General features: G+C 51.9%; 1 protein-coding gene and 1 long non-coding RNA gene across 5 annotated transcripts in view; one reads left to right on the plus strand and one right to left on the minus strand.

The window, feature by feature from the left end:
- The window catches only part of SHB (SH2 domain containing adaptor protein B), a 145,963-nt gene that overhangs the window by 124,135 nt on the left and 6,733 nt on the right, over positions 1–15,095 (plus strand). The window contains exon 6 of one of the 2 annotated variants that reach the window (XR_010323060.1): positions 2,329–2,664. The exons of the other annotated variant lie outside the window; for it this stretch is intronic. The gene's annotated coding sequence lies outside the window, so the exon portion shown is untranslated. The remainder of the gene's footprint in view (positions 1–2,328; positions 2,665–15,095) is intronic. 2 annotated transcript variants of the gene reach the window in all.
- LOC104845642 (uncharacterized) overlaps positions 3,924–15,095 on the minus strand; it is a 34,290-nt gene continuing 23,118 nt past the window's right edge. For all 3 annotated transcript variants that reach the window (XR_010323063.1, XR_010323062.1, XR_010323061.1), the window contains one exon: positions 3,924–14,361. This is a non-coding gene — a long non-coding RNA (uncharacterized LOC104845642). The remainder of the gene's footprint in view (positions 14,362–15,095) is intronic.

A 15,095-nucleotide genomic window follows, 5' to 3' on the forward strand; every position in this document is an offset into this window, starting at 1 on the left:
TCTTCCCTGGCGCAGCTGGATGGACAGGCGGCAGGGCCCTGGTCTCAGAACAATTCAGGCTAGGAGACATGCGGCCCCCCGACACTTAGCCCTGACCTGTGGGTATACTCACTTCAGCCTCAGGGAAGTAAAACTTGAGCCTTTAGAAGCTGACAAAAAACATATCAAACTCTTAACACAGTTTCCTATCTCTGGAAAGACAGGCAGTGTGGGAAAGGGATGAAAATGATGAAAAATCTCATTAAAAGGGTTCTTCAGGCACTTTGGGCTGTGAAGGACTCTTCGCAAGTTCTAGTTCCATGAGTTTTTGCAGAGGAATCCAGACCAGATGAGGGAAGCAGGACTTCAAAGGCTAGGGGTTATAGCTGCTGGGGAGGGTGCCCAGGGGGAGTACTGGGCCGGCTCTGCCTGCTTCTGGCAGGGGGCCGGAAGAACAGACAGCAAGTGGCACTCGGGGACCTCTGTAGAAAGCCACAGCCAGTGAGCCCCTGCCCCTTTGACGAGGGCCCAGCCTGTTGTAGGGAATGGCCCCATCCAGCCCTCCTCATGAAGGGTTCTTTGCTCTTCAAATCCCTGGAGGCACATTGCACAGCATCCTTGCGAAAGCGGCCCCGAGTCTGGCCTCGGAGACATTTCAGGGGTCTGAACAGTTCCCATCATGCTCCAACTCGGGCCTGACGCTGCAGGAGCCTGCCTGAGCCGCTCTCAGCTCTGCCTGTTCAGTACCAGCCCTCAGGGAACCCAGAGCCTGCAGGGGTGGAGACATTCACACCTGTGACTCACAGACTAGTAGAAAGTGTTCTGGCTGCCTGAGGTAGAAGAAAAGAACCCTTGTGGCACAAAGGTGAAGCACTTGGCTGCTAAACAGGTTGGTGGTTCATACCCACCCAGCAGCTCTGCAGAAGACAGACCTGGCGATTTGCTTCTTTAAAGGTTACAGCCGAGAAAATCCTATGGGGCAATTCTTTTCTGTCACATGGGGTCACTATGTGTCGGAATTGACTAGACGGCACCCAACAGCAACAAGATAGAAAATACTCAGGGCTGGGAACAAGAAAAGGAACCAGAAGGAGGAAGATGGATATTGAAGGGCGTGGAGGTCTTAGACCCATGGACAGGGGAGAGAGGGCAGTTGAGGCAGAGGGAAGGGACACAGAGGCAGGAAAGTGCAGAGCTGGCGTGAGGACAATAATAAGACACTCACCTGAGCCTAAGATAGGTGCACCTTTAACTGCTCGGCTGAGGGATTAGGACTCCATTCTGTAAGGCTTCAGCAGGACGCAATGATGATCTCAGAACGGCATTCTGGAACCATTAATGAACTAGGGTGCACCAGGAGAGAACACAGCTTCGGCCTCCCTCTGCCCCCACATGCCCGCAGACATGCCCCTTGAGCTAGCACAGCCCCAGGATGCTGGCAAGGGGCTGTTTTCAGGCCAGGAGGTGGGTACCACTTGGGCAGGCATCCCAGATAGGGGAGACCCAGGGCAGCCCTTTTCAAGGTGTAGTGGGAAAGACACAGACTCTACAGTCAGCAGTCTCTGAGTTTGAATCCTGATTCCATGTTTACAAGCTGTGTAATACTACGCAAGATACTTGACCTCCCTGAGCATCACCTGGGAAACGGGGTGTAGGCTACTGTCCTAGGTTGTTGTAAGAAGTCACACAGCTCGCTAGGCGAGTCCCACACCCGGCACCCCACACACATCAGGTGCTGGGCATGTGCTGGTCCTGCTCCTCCCAGCTTGCCCAAACTTCTAGAAACCAACATGGGAGCAGCAGAGAGGACAGCGCTGGGCCGAGTCAAGGGGATGCATCCAGGCAGTATCTGTGTTACGCTAGACAACTTGGGCCAGTATCTTCCACCTTGCATCTATAAAATGAGGGTTTGGGGCTCAGTGCATAAACTTGCTTCCAGTTTTAGTTACATGATGAGGTGCTGAGAGGCCTGGGGATGGTGGGAAGGCCCCGACTTCTCCTCCAGTAGGGGAGGAGGGACAGGATGGTTTGTCATCTAATTGCTTGATGACATCCATGTATACCCTGCTTGGAACTAGCAGAGGTTTGTTGACTACTAGGCACCCAGTCTTTATGGAGCAGGTGCCTCCTGGGGCCCCAGTGGAGGGGGTGGTGGAGCGGGGACTGGGAAGAGCTAATGGGCTGCATTCCAGGGGGCACTGGGGGTGCACTTGAGTTAAGGTTGTTTTTCTTTCCTTTCTGCTTCCCTCGTTGATTTATATAGTGAAGGAGAGAGTTTTCAAACAGTAGGCATGTCTGGGTCCGGGTAGGGCAAGCAAGTGATTAATCTTAGTTTGTTGCTGCTGACAGCCAGAAGCAAGAAAGAATAAAGGTTTGCAGGGTGAGGAGGGGGTCGTCCTTCAGCAGGGAGCACAGACTTCACTTCACTCGGCCTCTGAGCATCCCCTCATTGGATCAGCATCCGAGGCTGCAAGCCCTTACAGTTTCATTGCGACCGCTGGCCCCGTGGGTGAGCCATACGAGGGTGCACACATGGCCAGCTGCGTGAGACCACTGCAGGGCCTGCAGAGAGCTGCTGAGTTCCCTGCCCAGCATGACCTCCAGCCCAAAAAGCCTGGACTTCAGTTCTCAGCCTCCTTCCCCCGCCCTGTCCCCAAGGGACTGAGGAAACCTCAAGGAAAGCAGGTGAGTGAGGTGGGGTACAGCTATTGCTTGCCTTGACCCTTCCACTGCTTTGCTTGCCCAGCCCTGATCAGAGGGACCTTGGGATCCTGTGCACTTGCCCTGTGACATACTCGAGGACCCAGAGGAGGAGGGGTGCAGCCGAGAGAGAGACAGACAGAGACAGAGAGAGGAGGGGTTGGGCACGTGGCATCAGGGGCTGTTGCTGTCACAGGGCAGGTGGTGGAAGGGGTGGAGGGCCAAGGCAGTTGGGGGTGGGCAGAGTAAGGAGCAGTCCATACTGAGGAAACAGCTCTGGAGGAGAGGAAGCCTCCTAGTTTCCAATCCTCGATTTCCAATATACCCCATCACCCACACCCCCGCTCCCCAGGATAGGGACAACTCCAGGCAGCAATCCCACAGGTTCCAAATCAGACAGGCTTGGGCTCTTGAACTCCGGCTTTGCCACTTACTAGCAGGGCGATCCTGGGCAAAGAGACTTAATCCCTCTGGGCCTAGGCTTCCTCATCTGTAAAATGGGTTGCTGCATAAAGAGACAATATATGTGAAGTACTTAGCATGTGCCTTCGACACAGTAAGTATTCGGTCCATGGTGCCTTGCTCTCTTCATTATAGATTCACAGAGCCACAGATTGCTGGAGAAAGAGCTCTTTGTGGTCCAGGGCCATGTGGGTTGTCAAGGTCTGATCTAGAAGTTTCTGTCACGTGCCCACATCCACTCTTTTACAGTGATGGGATTTTATGGTTTACATTGGCTGCAACGAGAGAATCCTCATGACGAGACTTCAAATTACACAGACCTAGAGTCAGATCCATGCTGTCTCTTTCTAGCTGTGTGACCTTGGATAAGTCGCTTAACCTCTCTGATCTCCCAGCTCCTCATCAGTAGCTAGGGATGATGACAACCTCAACAGGCATTCCTTTTGTTCCCTTCATGGTCATGCTATTCCTCCACAGCTCTAGACATCACAGGTACATCTAGAGCTGTGGAGGAATAGCATGACCATGAAGGGAACAAAAGGAATGCCTGTTGTTCCCTTCTAGTCAGGTACATCTTTTCACCCAAGATTGGTTCTGGTTTCCTCGTTATTTCAGGGGAAGGACATTTGCAGCAAGCTGCTCTAGTTATAGTGCCTAGCAGAAAACTTGGGATGTAGGGAACAAAAAGAAACCCTGTACAAATGGAGAAACTGAGGCCCAGAGATGGGAAGAGCGCACTTGCCTCCTGACTCCAGACCAGACCTTGTTTTTCTGGCTGCACCTGAGTCTGCCTGGACTGGGGATGGAGGGAGGCTGGGCTCGCCATGTGGAGGGCTCCCACCCTTTCCCACAGCCGTGGAAACTCATCCTTTCAGGGCTGATGGAGGAAAAATGAACTTTTTGCTCAATTAGCATGCAGCATGTTTTCTCCTTCTAAAAACGTTTAAAGGAAATACCGCAATTAGGAGCCACTGCTGCAGGCAAAACAAAGAGGCTCCTCACACACTCCTTGCAGTGGCCTAAACAAGAACGGTGAACTTTCAAATGTGCAGATGCCTCGCAGGATGAAAGAATGAGCCTTCAAGAGGACACCGTGAGGAGTATTCAATGGCATTTCCCTTTATTCAGAATTACTGAGAAAATGTACCCAGGCACAGGGTTCTAAAACAAAAGGGCCTAGCCCCTGCCACTGGCAAAACATTTCCGGGGACAAAACCAAAACCAAACTTGTTGCCATCAAGTTGGTTCTGACTCATAGAGACCCTATAGTATGGAGTAGAACTGTCCCATAGAGTTTCCAAGGAGTGGTTGGTGGATTCGAACTGCTGACTTTTTGCTTAGCAGCCAAGCTCTTAACACCACCAGGGCCACTTTCCAAGGACACAGCCTTTATTATTAACACTGTGCCTTTCCTGGGCTCCACAGGTGGGGCTCTGGTGATTCTGGAGTGGTGGGGATAGGGAGTGTAGAAAGAGCTCTTAAGCCTAGGAGACCCAGGTTCAAATCTTGACTTCACCTCTAACCAGCTGTGGGGCCCCAGACCAGGCTTTGATTTCCACCCACACCCCATCCCCCATTCTACTCCCGGGGCTCTGGTGGCACAGTGGTTTTGTTTTGTCTTTCATCTGAGTTTATGGGGTGATCCCACTGTAGTTCTGGTTTGCAGTGCAGTTTTCAGAGCTGTGGGGCCTGGGTCCAGGCAAAGCCCAGTTCAAGTTATGCTTCTCTGAGCCCTCGGTTTATTCTCCAGCAAACAGTCCAGTGAAGTCGGGCCCTGTCAGCCACTCTGACATGCTGAGATGCTTAAATGCTGAGATGCTTAAATGCGGTGGTTACTGATACCTGTGGACATCAAGCTCACCCCTGCCATGGTAACGCTGTAGGGAGCAGGGCAGGAATTATGACCTTCATTTTTACATGTACATGGAGACTGGGTTCTCACCTCTGTCACAGGGCCAGTGAGTGCATGGCCTTCTTTCTGCCTAGGGGCCTCTGAACAGAAGCCTCCCCCGCTCCTCTCTACTGGCCAAGCAGGACCTGGGTCAGAGCTCCTTGCCAGCCATTTCTCTGGTGTTTTCTCAGGGCAGAGCCAACATGTAGAAGGCCAAGAACCCTTAAGCCTCTTCCCCCCAGCTTGTAGGAGCCTGAAAACAGAAGTTTATTCCATCTGGGTCTGCACTGTCAGAATCAGGATGTGGGACCCAACTGTGGAGGTCCTTTTGCTTTTCTAGGGCCAGCCCCCGAGCAACCCAGAGAGGAAGGCACAACTTACGGCCCCCATTCTACAGAAGAGAACACTGTGGCTCAGAGAGGTCCAGGGGCCTGTCCCAGGCCATGTAGCCGGGGAGCAACAGGCACAGGGTCTGCTGACTCCCAGGCTGCCATTCTTTCCCTGCCTTCCCCCTCCCCCCACCCTGCCCTGGCCTCTTGGTCCAGCTGAGCTGGAAGCCCTCGGTTTCCACCCAGGTACTAGGGAGTGCCTGGGGGTCTGGTGGCAGAGACAGAAGGTGAGGGCAGCTCAGAGGCTTTTGGACTTGATCCCAGGGATGGTGGTGGCCTCCGCAGCTGGCAGGATGGAGGTTCTCAGAAGCCCAGCCTGGCTGCGGGTGTGTGTGGAAGGGTTGCTGCTCAGGACGCTGCTGTGAGAATTTGGCAAGAGACTAGGGCAGTACGAGCGGAAAGGAGAAAGGTTTTGTGGTCGGATTGATGGGGGTGGTTTCTCAGAGGCTGGGTAGGAGGTGGTACCACCAGCTGCAACGTAGATCTTGAGAGGTCAGTTTGGGAAAGACCCAGGAAGACACGCTCTCCTGACTCACCCCCTCTTCCATCGCTGCCCCAAACCCCGAGGCAGGAGGCGTCTGCACTGGTTCTGCCTCCGTTGCCTGTCTGATTTCCAGTGCGCCCACCGGCCCGGCAGTGCAGACCTGCCCCTGGGTGGGGTCAGCCTTCTGTTCCTGGCTTGCTTGTCTCCCCTCTGAGCTGGGCCCACAGCGTGGAGTTCCCTGGTCCCCTCCAGTGTCTGAACCGCCCTGATTACATTCCCGGCTGGCTTATAACGATCTCCTATTAGCCCACAGAAATCGGCCGCCCGTCACCAGGAAACCCCTCATGCCCTGGGACAGCTTACTTTAAGGCACTGGGTGGTCTCCCCAAATGAGAAAAACATTTCTTGCCAATAACATTTCTAACATCTTGTTGATAAGACTGACTTAAAAATATTTTTGCAAAAGCCATCTGCGGAGTGGGGTGGTTGGGGACTTGAGGGAGGCCATGTGGGGTGCTGTAGGCGGTGGGCCATCAGTGAAGGTGCCTCAGCATGGAGGAGGACGCTAGAGAGGCTGGAGGGCCAGGCCTCACAGCCCACTGCTTCCTCCAGCAGAGAGAGTCGCCCAGCAAAATGCTTCAAGTCTCTGAGCCTCAGTTTCCACTCTGCCTCGAGGCTCAGGGCTGCCATAGAAGCAAAAGCTCTCTGTAAACTGAGAGGCTGCACAAAGGCAGTAGGGTTATTAGCAGAGCCTTGTGCTTACCCCAGGGAGGTGTCGTGATTTAGGGTCTTGTGTTGCTTATAGCAGGGTGAACAACTCAAAGGCACCAGAGAAAATGTGATTTGGTCCCCTCCCAGAGGCATTGACGGGGCTGGAAATGACCAGCTTCACATGGTAAAACACCAAGATGCAGGGTTTGGCTGTTCCCCAGACCTTTAGGCACGTGAGAGCCGGAAGAAGGGGTTTGACTCATTCCAGGTTAAGTGCTTGGCTTTCAGATGGGGAAACTGAGGCACAGGATTGGGGAAGGGTCTTCCTTAGGTCCCACAGTGAGTTGCTGGCAGAGTCCAAATGTCCCAGGTCCCATCCCAGGGTTCTTACCATTCTGAGCCCCATAAATACTGTAATTTCTTTTCCCGTTTTCTCTGTAAACTTTTTTGGTGTTTGAGGCTGATTTATAAAATTGGACAGCAGATTTTACAGCCCTCATCTTCGCTCCCACAGTTCAAATGCTAAAGCCATAAACATGATGTTCTGCTGTGCACGGGCACAAACACACCTTTGCACTCTACTGGGTGCATCCTATTCTTAGTGCCCCCAATAGGCCCCCTCCTGGCCAGTTCCCCCGGTGAGAACCTCCATCACCCTTCTAGCCATGAGTGGTTTTCGCCGCTTTTAATATTTTTGTCTATTAGTTTAAGATTACTTCACCCAAGAGGAATATCAGAAACAACTGGGTTTGGCAAAGCCAGCTTATTAGAAATGCTTTAATTAGAACCCAAAAAAAAAAAAAAAATTTTTCCCCCCCTCTGTTTTCCCTTGAAAATCTACCCATTGCTCACAGTCCCAGGTAGCTTGGGGATCAGCCTGCCACATTCTCAGCACAGACTTCTCAGGGCCAGACCTCCAAACAAGTCAGCAGTGTGGCTATTGCTGCTTTGTTCCTACTGTGTGCCAGGCCCTCAACTGGGTGGGGAGATGAAGGCTCATCAGACCCCAAGCCTCCAGTCTGGACAAAGAGACAAGCAGGTAGATGATTGCTGTGATGGAAGGAAGGAAGCCTGAGTGCAGGCATCTTGGAAGGCTTCCTGGAAGAGGTGTCACTTGAGCAGAGCCTTGAAGGATAAGATTGTGAGAGGAGAAAACCTGGGAAATAATTTATTAGGGAAGCTACAGGGAAACACAAAAATGGTTGGGTTTAGGATTAGAGGGGAGGCCTCTTCTGGGTCCCCTCTCCTGATGGTCCCAACTTGAGTTTTCAGTTGTCCCCTCCACATAAGCCTACTCTTGGCTGGAGTGACCAACTGTTTGGTTTTTTTCTTGGCATTGATAGGGCCCTTCTCTTCTATTTTATAAAATATCACCCAGTTTTAGTGTCTAGGCAAACACCAGGGTGCATAAACTCAGCAACCTTACTTTTTAAATTTGCCCTCCAACAGCCAAGGCTGTTGACCTTGATCTTCAGGGCTGTGGTCTGAAATGATTTAGCACCTACTACATACCTTTTGTGACTAGGGATTTCTTTGAGCGTATGTCATTCCAATCCCCAGAGGGCTTGGCACATAGTAGGTACTCAGGAAACATTTGAGGATTTTATACAAGAGAAGTATAATCACACAGGACATTCAAAATGAGATATGATTGTAATAAAATCTAGTTAAAAAATTCAGTCTTGTTCTGTAACTATGTATTAAATACATACACATGTGTATAGGAAAAATACTGGAAGGCACTATGCCAAATTGTGATTCACAGCTGTCTGTGGGTGGTGAAATGACAGGTGATTTTTGTCTCCTTTTGCTTGTTTTCTAAATTTTCCACAGTGAACCTCCTTTATAATAGAGATTTTCTTTCTTTAATGAGTCAGAGTAAGATGCTTGTCGACTGTGGTGTTATGACCTTGGCTCTGCTTTTCATATCTAAATGGGGGTGATCAGTAGAGAGAGACCATACAAGGTCATGACTAGAAGGGTGGACTGCCTGGAGCCAGAATACCTGCTTCAAATCCCAATTCTGCCTCTCTCTAGCTGTGTGCCTCAGTTTCTGCATCTCTACAATGGGGATACTAACGGTATAACTATTAGTATGTAATGACTGACAGGATCATTGTGAAGCATAAATGAGATTGTGAATGGAGACATGCTTTGTAATCCCTGCTGCCTTGGTCAGCTCTCTGCAGCTCCTCTTTGCTCCCCACTTCACCCTCAGGGACGGGGCTCAGAGAGGTGAGGGCCTGGCCTGCGGCCACGCCAACACCCCACCTTCCCTACATCTCTCCACGATGCCCTGCCACCCCCCCCAGCTTGCAAAAAGTGAGCAGTGTGCCTAGGATTTCAGCCTGACACTCAAAGTGTGTGCCCCACCCAGCCAAGCACAGCCTCCCAGGGAGAACACATTACAGAGTGCCAGGTGGGCTTTTGCAGTCCTCGGTCCTGCTGAGTATCTCCCGAGGCAGATATAATTTGTGCCAAAACGCTGATTACAGACTTGGGGCCGTATGTGAGTTCTGACACATGCAACGGTAAAACGCCCAGACAGCAAACGCGTGGGACGGCGGGCTCCTCCGACGCCTCAACTTCAGATTCAGAGTCTCCACAAAGATTAGCATAATCTCTTTTTGGGTTCAAAGCTTCAGGATAGGAAAATACTTTTTCCTGTCCTGGATTGTTCCAACCTGAACCAAAAAAAATCTCCTATGAAGAAGCTAGAGTTGACCGTTTGACTCTTTTCTGGTGCCGCGTTTTTAAAAAGCAGTCAGTTCTGATAGTAAGTAACTTTCTGGAACTAAATTACTTGCAGCCATGCTGAAAAAATCTGTAATTAATGTGGTCAAACCCTAGCCAAATAATGAAATGAAAGCTTTGTTGTGTATCAGAGCAGAAATCAATTTCATTAGGGAGCAAAGAGCCAGAGATTTAATTTTGGGAAAATCTTCCACCCTGTGGAAAGAGGTTGTCAAGAGGCTGCCGGAATAAATGCCCAACACGAGCCCAATGACTAAGGGCTGACAGTGACCTTTCAAAACTGCATTTCCAAACCTCCAAAGTGTGGCCAGACCCAGAGGGGTTTTGCTTCTTAATGTCGTTGGACCGGCTCCCCTTTTGGTTCTAATCAAGAAGTTGGTGTTGTACATGTCTGGTGACACTTGCATGTCAATAAGATCCTGTTCTTGGAGACTTGGGAGGGAGGTGGAAGACAGAGGTGGACCAGGAGGTCAGCAGAGATTCAGATCACAGGGCTGATGGCCCTGCTGGACGCAGAGCTGGACAAGCCCTCAGGGCACACTGTCCAGTTCAGCCCCTACTGTATGAGAGCCAGTGACTGCCAGGGGTATGAGCAGAGGGGCTGACCAGGATGGGGGAGGACAGGAGATTCTGCCCTGCGAGCACAAGTGGGGAGGAGAAGCCTCTCTCTGCTACTATGCCTGTCTTCCTGTCTCTGAGGCCCCTTCCCAGGCCAAAAGGGGTAGTTGTGGCCTGCAGGAGCCAGGTCTCAGCTGGACTGCCATCAGTAAACTGTGGCAAGTGAGATTACAGCTCAGAATGTGAAAGAACTTTCCCACAGGCAGAGCTGTCTAAAATTGGAAGGGGTTGTTGTGGTGGGGAGTGAGCTCCCCAGCACTGGGGGTAAGCAACAAAAGCTGGACACTAAAATGTTGAAAATAACAGTTTCCATCATCAGCTGGAACTAGGACGGTGGTTCTCAAACTTGAATGTGTCAGAGTCTCTTAGAGAGCATGTTAGAAGGAAATTCTGGTTCCAAAGAGGCCCAGGAGCTCTGGGCTTATCAGGCCCCTGGGAATTCTGGTACAGGCGTTGGGGTACACTTGGGGAAACCTGCACTCCTCTTCATCTCTGGGGCTGATTCCTTTTGTTCAGTATGGGAATAGCCACTCCTCAGCAGGTGGTGTGAATGTCTCCTGTGTGCCAAGCTTTCCATAAAGACTTAGAGATGGCCGAGACCTTAGGAAGCATCTAGTCCTGTCCCTCTTTCTACAGACAGGGAAATGAAGGGCTGGAACCAGGGTGGGACTCAGGTCCCTGATGTCTGCTTCAGAGCTTTTTTTTTGCTTCCAGTGGGCTTTGGGGAGCATTGTAGACTATTCCTCATGTCACAGATGAAGAAGCGAGGCCCAGGTCCCCAAGGACGGGTGGGGCTTTTCCACAGGGCACCACTGATACTCAGATGGTTAATAAAAGGCCTTGGCCAGGGTGTCTGGGCGGCTTGCAGTCAACCGTGCACCTTTGAAATTCCAGGGACAAGAAAACCACCCTCAGGTTAGACGCAGGGCAGCTGAGCGGGTAGATCTGTTTTAACTTGTAGTTCTAAAAGGCCTCTCTGGATTTTCTTCTTTCCTCTTATTTTATTTTATTTTTTTAATTAAAACCGTTGGGTGGGGTGCTCTGTGGGTGGTGAGCCTCTTTGGTTGCTGTGCTGATGAATACCCTGGTCAGTTATGGGGGAGCCTGAAGAGTGGTAGTTGGCTGGGAGGATGGTGCAGGTGAGCTTCACGTTTTGATGGCGGGGGTGCACAGGGTGATTTGGCCATGACCGATTCTGAGGAGAGTTGGGCAGTGGGGGATGGCTGCCTTCCTCTCTCTTCCTGCCCCGTCACACCACCATCACTGCTGGCTCTGAGTCCACTAGTAGTGCCAGAGAAAACCCCCCTACAACTGAGGGGACAGGGGCATCCTGGCCCCCCATTCATTCCACACCTCTGCTCTTGTCTGGGCCTCTATGTCCTTGTCTCCAAAATGAGGACAGGGGACCAAAAGGTCTCAAAAGCCTCTGGTCGGCTTCTTGTCTCCCTCAGAAAAGTTGGCTACAGAGTGATGCACACAGTAGGCACTTAATAAATGCCTCAGACCATCTGTGACCAGTATTTGTTAGCAGAGAAGCCCCTTCCCTCGTTGTTTTCATGTTGATCTCCATGTATGACAACATGTTTTGCAAGTGTCCTGAAACGCTGCTTGATGGTTGGAGATAACTGATCCCATAGAAATAAACACCTGGCCAGTGTCACCTGGCGACAGACCCAGCCATGCATGCTGCCCACTGAGGAGCTGGTCCAGCAGGCGGGAGCTGCCTGGCCATCCTCGGCTTCTGGGCTGCCAGTAGGGCCATGGACCGCAGGCCAGGGCAGCTGGAGAGGGAGACTCGGTGCAGCCCGGTCAGGGGGCAGCCAGCAAGACAAACCAGCTGGGCAGCATTTGTAAGGAGGCTACTGAGGAGAGGTGAAAATGAAGCCCATGTGAGCCCTAAGCCCTGAGCCCTGCATTTGCATCAGTGTTTTCAGAAAGGCCCTACTCTTCGTTAAAAAAAGAAAAAGAAGAAAAAGTTGCCTCCTGAGCTGAAGTCTGACCGGAGCCCCTTGTTGCACTGCATGCTTATCTGAGGGGGCTGCCGAGGAGTGAGGCTTTTCAGCAGCGGACCTCCAGGGGTGTCTGCAGGCATCCGTGGCACCGCGGCACCTCCAAGACTTGCAGATCCACTGTCCAGGCCTCAGGACAACCCTTTTGGGTGGCTGCTAAAAGCTGCATTTCACAAAGGAAGAAACTGAGACTTAGAGAGGACCACAGCTCAGAAGTGGCAGAGTGGGGACTCCAACCAAAGTCTGGGTGACCCTAAGTCCTTGGTTGTTTCCACCACCCTCCCCAAGTGTGCTGAGGCTCAGGCAGTGGCTGCTTTGCCCCTGTTTCTTGCGGCACTGTCCGCATGTCACCTTCCCTGCCTACTGGGCCTCCGTCTCACCATCCAGCTTTACTTGAGTTGACTCCAACTGCCCTTTGCCTGTTAAGGCACCTCCTCAGCAACTGGGCCTTATCCCAAGGCTGCTGCCGCCCAGCACCTGCATGGTCCCTATTCCAGAGCTTCCTTCAAATGTCACCTATTGTTCCCCTGATCTGCTGGGTGGGGGTTGGGGGCTGGTCCTTGGAAACAGCCTGGAGCCAGTGACTGTTTAGCAAACTCTGTGCTGTGTCTTAAGCCCTTAGATAAGGGGCAAGGTGACCTAACACCTGTCCTGCCTCACACTTCCCCGGAGGTTCTCGTTACTCCTCATGGCCACTGTGACAGCAGCCTCAGTCATTACTCGGTTTCATAAATGAAGAATTCGAGGCACAGGTGACCATGAGTGGTCTGTGGACATTGTAGGCAGGCTCATTCTTTCCTGTAGGGCTTTCCTGCCTCTCCCCATTAGATTGCAGCAGCACCCGTGTCTCCAGACATTGCCCGGTGGCGATGGAGTGGAAGAATCACCCCTGATTGAGAACCATGGCTCCAAGGAGCAAGCGGGCTGGGAGGGGCAGGTGCTGAGTAGAAGGGACCACCCTTGGCCCATCCCCATGGACAGCCATTAGGAAGCCTGCCTTATGCCATCCCTGAGCCCTGGGACCCCCGGTGCACAGTGCTGAGTCTGCCTTTCCCCGTCCCTGAGACAGAACCATCCTGCCGTCCCTTGTAACTGTGGCTGGTGCTGGGGTGGCCTCCACCACCCTGAGATGCCCCTCACTTGAGAACTTCAGCTCTGTTCGGACCCCTCCCCCTTCTTCAGATGGGGACACTGAGGCACAGTAAGAGAGGACTTAACCCAGCCAATGACATCAGTGGGGTCAGAGTTCAAACCCAGGCATCTGACTTCCATCCAGGGCTTGGTCTCATCCAGCTACCACCACCAGCCCCATCTGTCCCAGGCATACACGGGACTTTGTGTTCTTAGAGAGGCCCTCGGTTAGAGATAAAAACCCCTAGACCCTCTTTCCCATACCTGAAGCTCTGATAGCATTTCAAACTTCACCCCATCCCCGACTCGACCCCTGCTTGCCATTTTCATCCCCAGCTGGCTGAGCCTGAGGGCTGATGGGAACACCAATGCGGGGAGGGAGGGGCTGCAAATCATCCAGCAGCGTCTAGCTTACATACCTCCAGTGATGGGAGGTTCACTTCCTCTGCTCTCAGCCCCGATCATTAGAAACCTCTTGTTTGACACTGTTTTCTCCTGAGAAAATTGCCCAAAATGGGTTTATTTTGACCTACCTGCTATTCTGTGTGGCATAAGAGAAGCCTTATGCTTCTCCATGTTCACCAGGACAAGAATCTGCCAGCTCTCCTCCTACCTGGAGGTGGCTTTTTATCATGATTTATTTAAGGCCTTCACCCTGGGCCTCCAACTTAGAGCTTGAGAAATGCCCATGTGCCTTCGGAAGGCTAATCGCTGCTGATGCGTTTATTGAAAGCCTCATTATTTGGCTATAAATCAAGTCGTTTGGCTTAGCAGTATTTACATTTAGACATTTGTTTGCATTAACTTGGCATATGTGTCTTTAGCTTGTCACAGGGAAGCTGTTTCAGGAGGCAGTGGGCAGGATCCAGGTGTTGGGGCGTGGCCATGTGACCTCGTGTGCCCCTTCACCCCAGCTTCCTCGACTCCTAGAACATCTCCACGGTGGCAGAAGCCTTGGTGCCACGCTTCCCCCATCCCTTCTCCCCCTATATCACAGAGGTGGAAAGGACTTGGGAAAGCCCTGGTGTCCTTGTGCTCTGGCCTGGGAAGTTGCTTCTCCCTCTGGTCCTTAGTTTTCTCATCTGCGCAGTGGGCTTCTCATGGACTGTCAGCCATTCCTGGCCTCTGTGTGAAGCCGAAGGGTTGTTCCAGTCTTGGGCTGGGGAAGCATTTAAGGTCTTCCGGCCACAGAGAGGCGGGTCAGGCTCTGTGCGGGCGGAACCTGCGTGGGCCCTGGGTGAGTAATCAGACCACAGAGTTGAACTGTTGAAATATTTGTTTTGAAACACTGCTGTGACATCCCATCCCAGGACATGGGTAGATAGCGATTGGACCCAGACCAAGGCGTTCCACACACTTGGATTTTGTGCTTCCCCAGGAGACCCCAGGGCCCTCTCTTCTCTGTGAACAGCTGGCTAATTTTGTCCTCAGAGGGGCACCTTGCCCAAATCACACTCCATTCCCTCTCCTTAGTGTGTTCCAGCAAGAATGGAGTAGGACATGTGCACCAGAGACCACCAGGTGACCCAGGCTCTACAGTGTGGTGGACTTGTGTTCAATCCCCCTTCAGCCTTCAGTGGCAGAACCCTGACTGTGTTTCCTCATCTGTAAACTGAATCCAAGGAGACCTATCTCTTGGGGTCCCTGTGAAGATGCACATAAAGCCCCCAGGAATGCGGCCACACACATCTATAGTTAGTGATACCGGGCTCACCTGTCATCCCTTCAGGAGGATTTGGTTTCAGGAGGGAACTTACCTCATGTTTGTGCTTGGATTATTTAGGCCTGGGCAGGTGGGCACTTTGAAAATGATTTCTTTTAGAATCCCAAGGAAAGAGAGGGGTTTGCCCATTCTTGCCTGTGGTCTCCTGCAAGCAAGGCTTTCTTCCTAATCTGAGAGGTGTGTGCCTTTGTTCCCTCCTTGCAGAAATGGCCCTTTGGAAGTCCCCTGCAGCTCTGCCCCTCCC

Source organism: Loxodonta africana, chromosome 9 (genome assembly GCF_030014295.1).
Source record: "Loxodonta africana isolate mLoxAfr1 chromosome 9, mLoxAfr1.hap2, whole genome shotgun sequence".
Classification (NCBI taxonomy): Eukaryota; Metazoa; Chordata; class Mammalia; order Proboscidea; family Elephantidae; genus Loxodonta; species Loxodonta africana.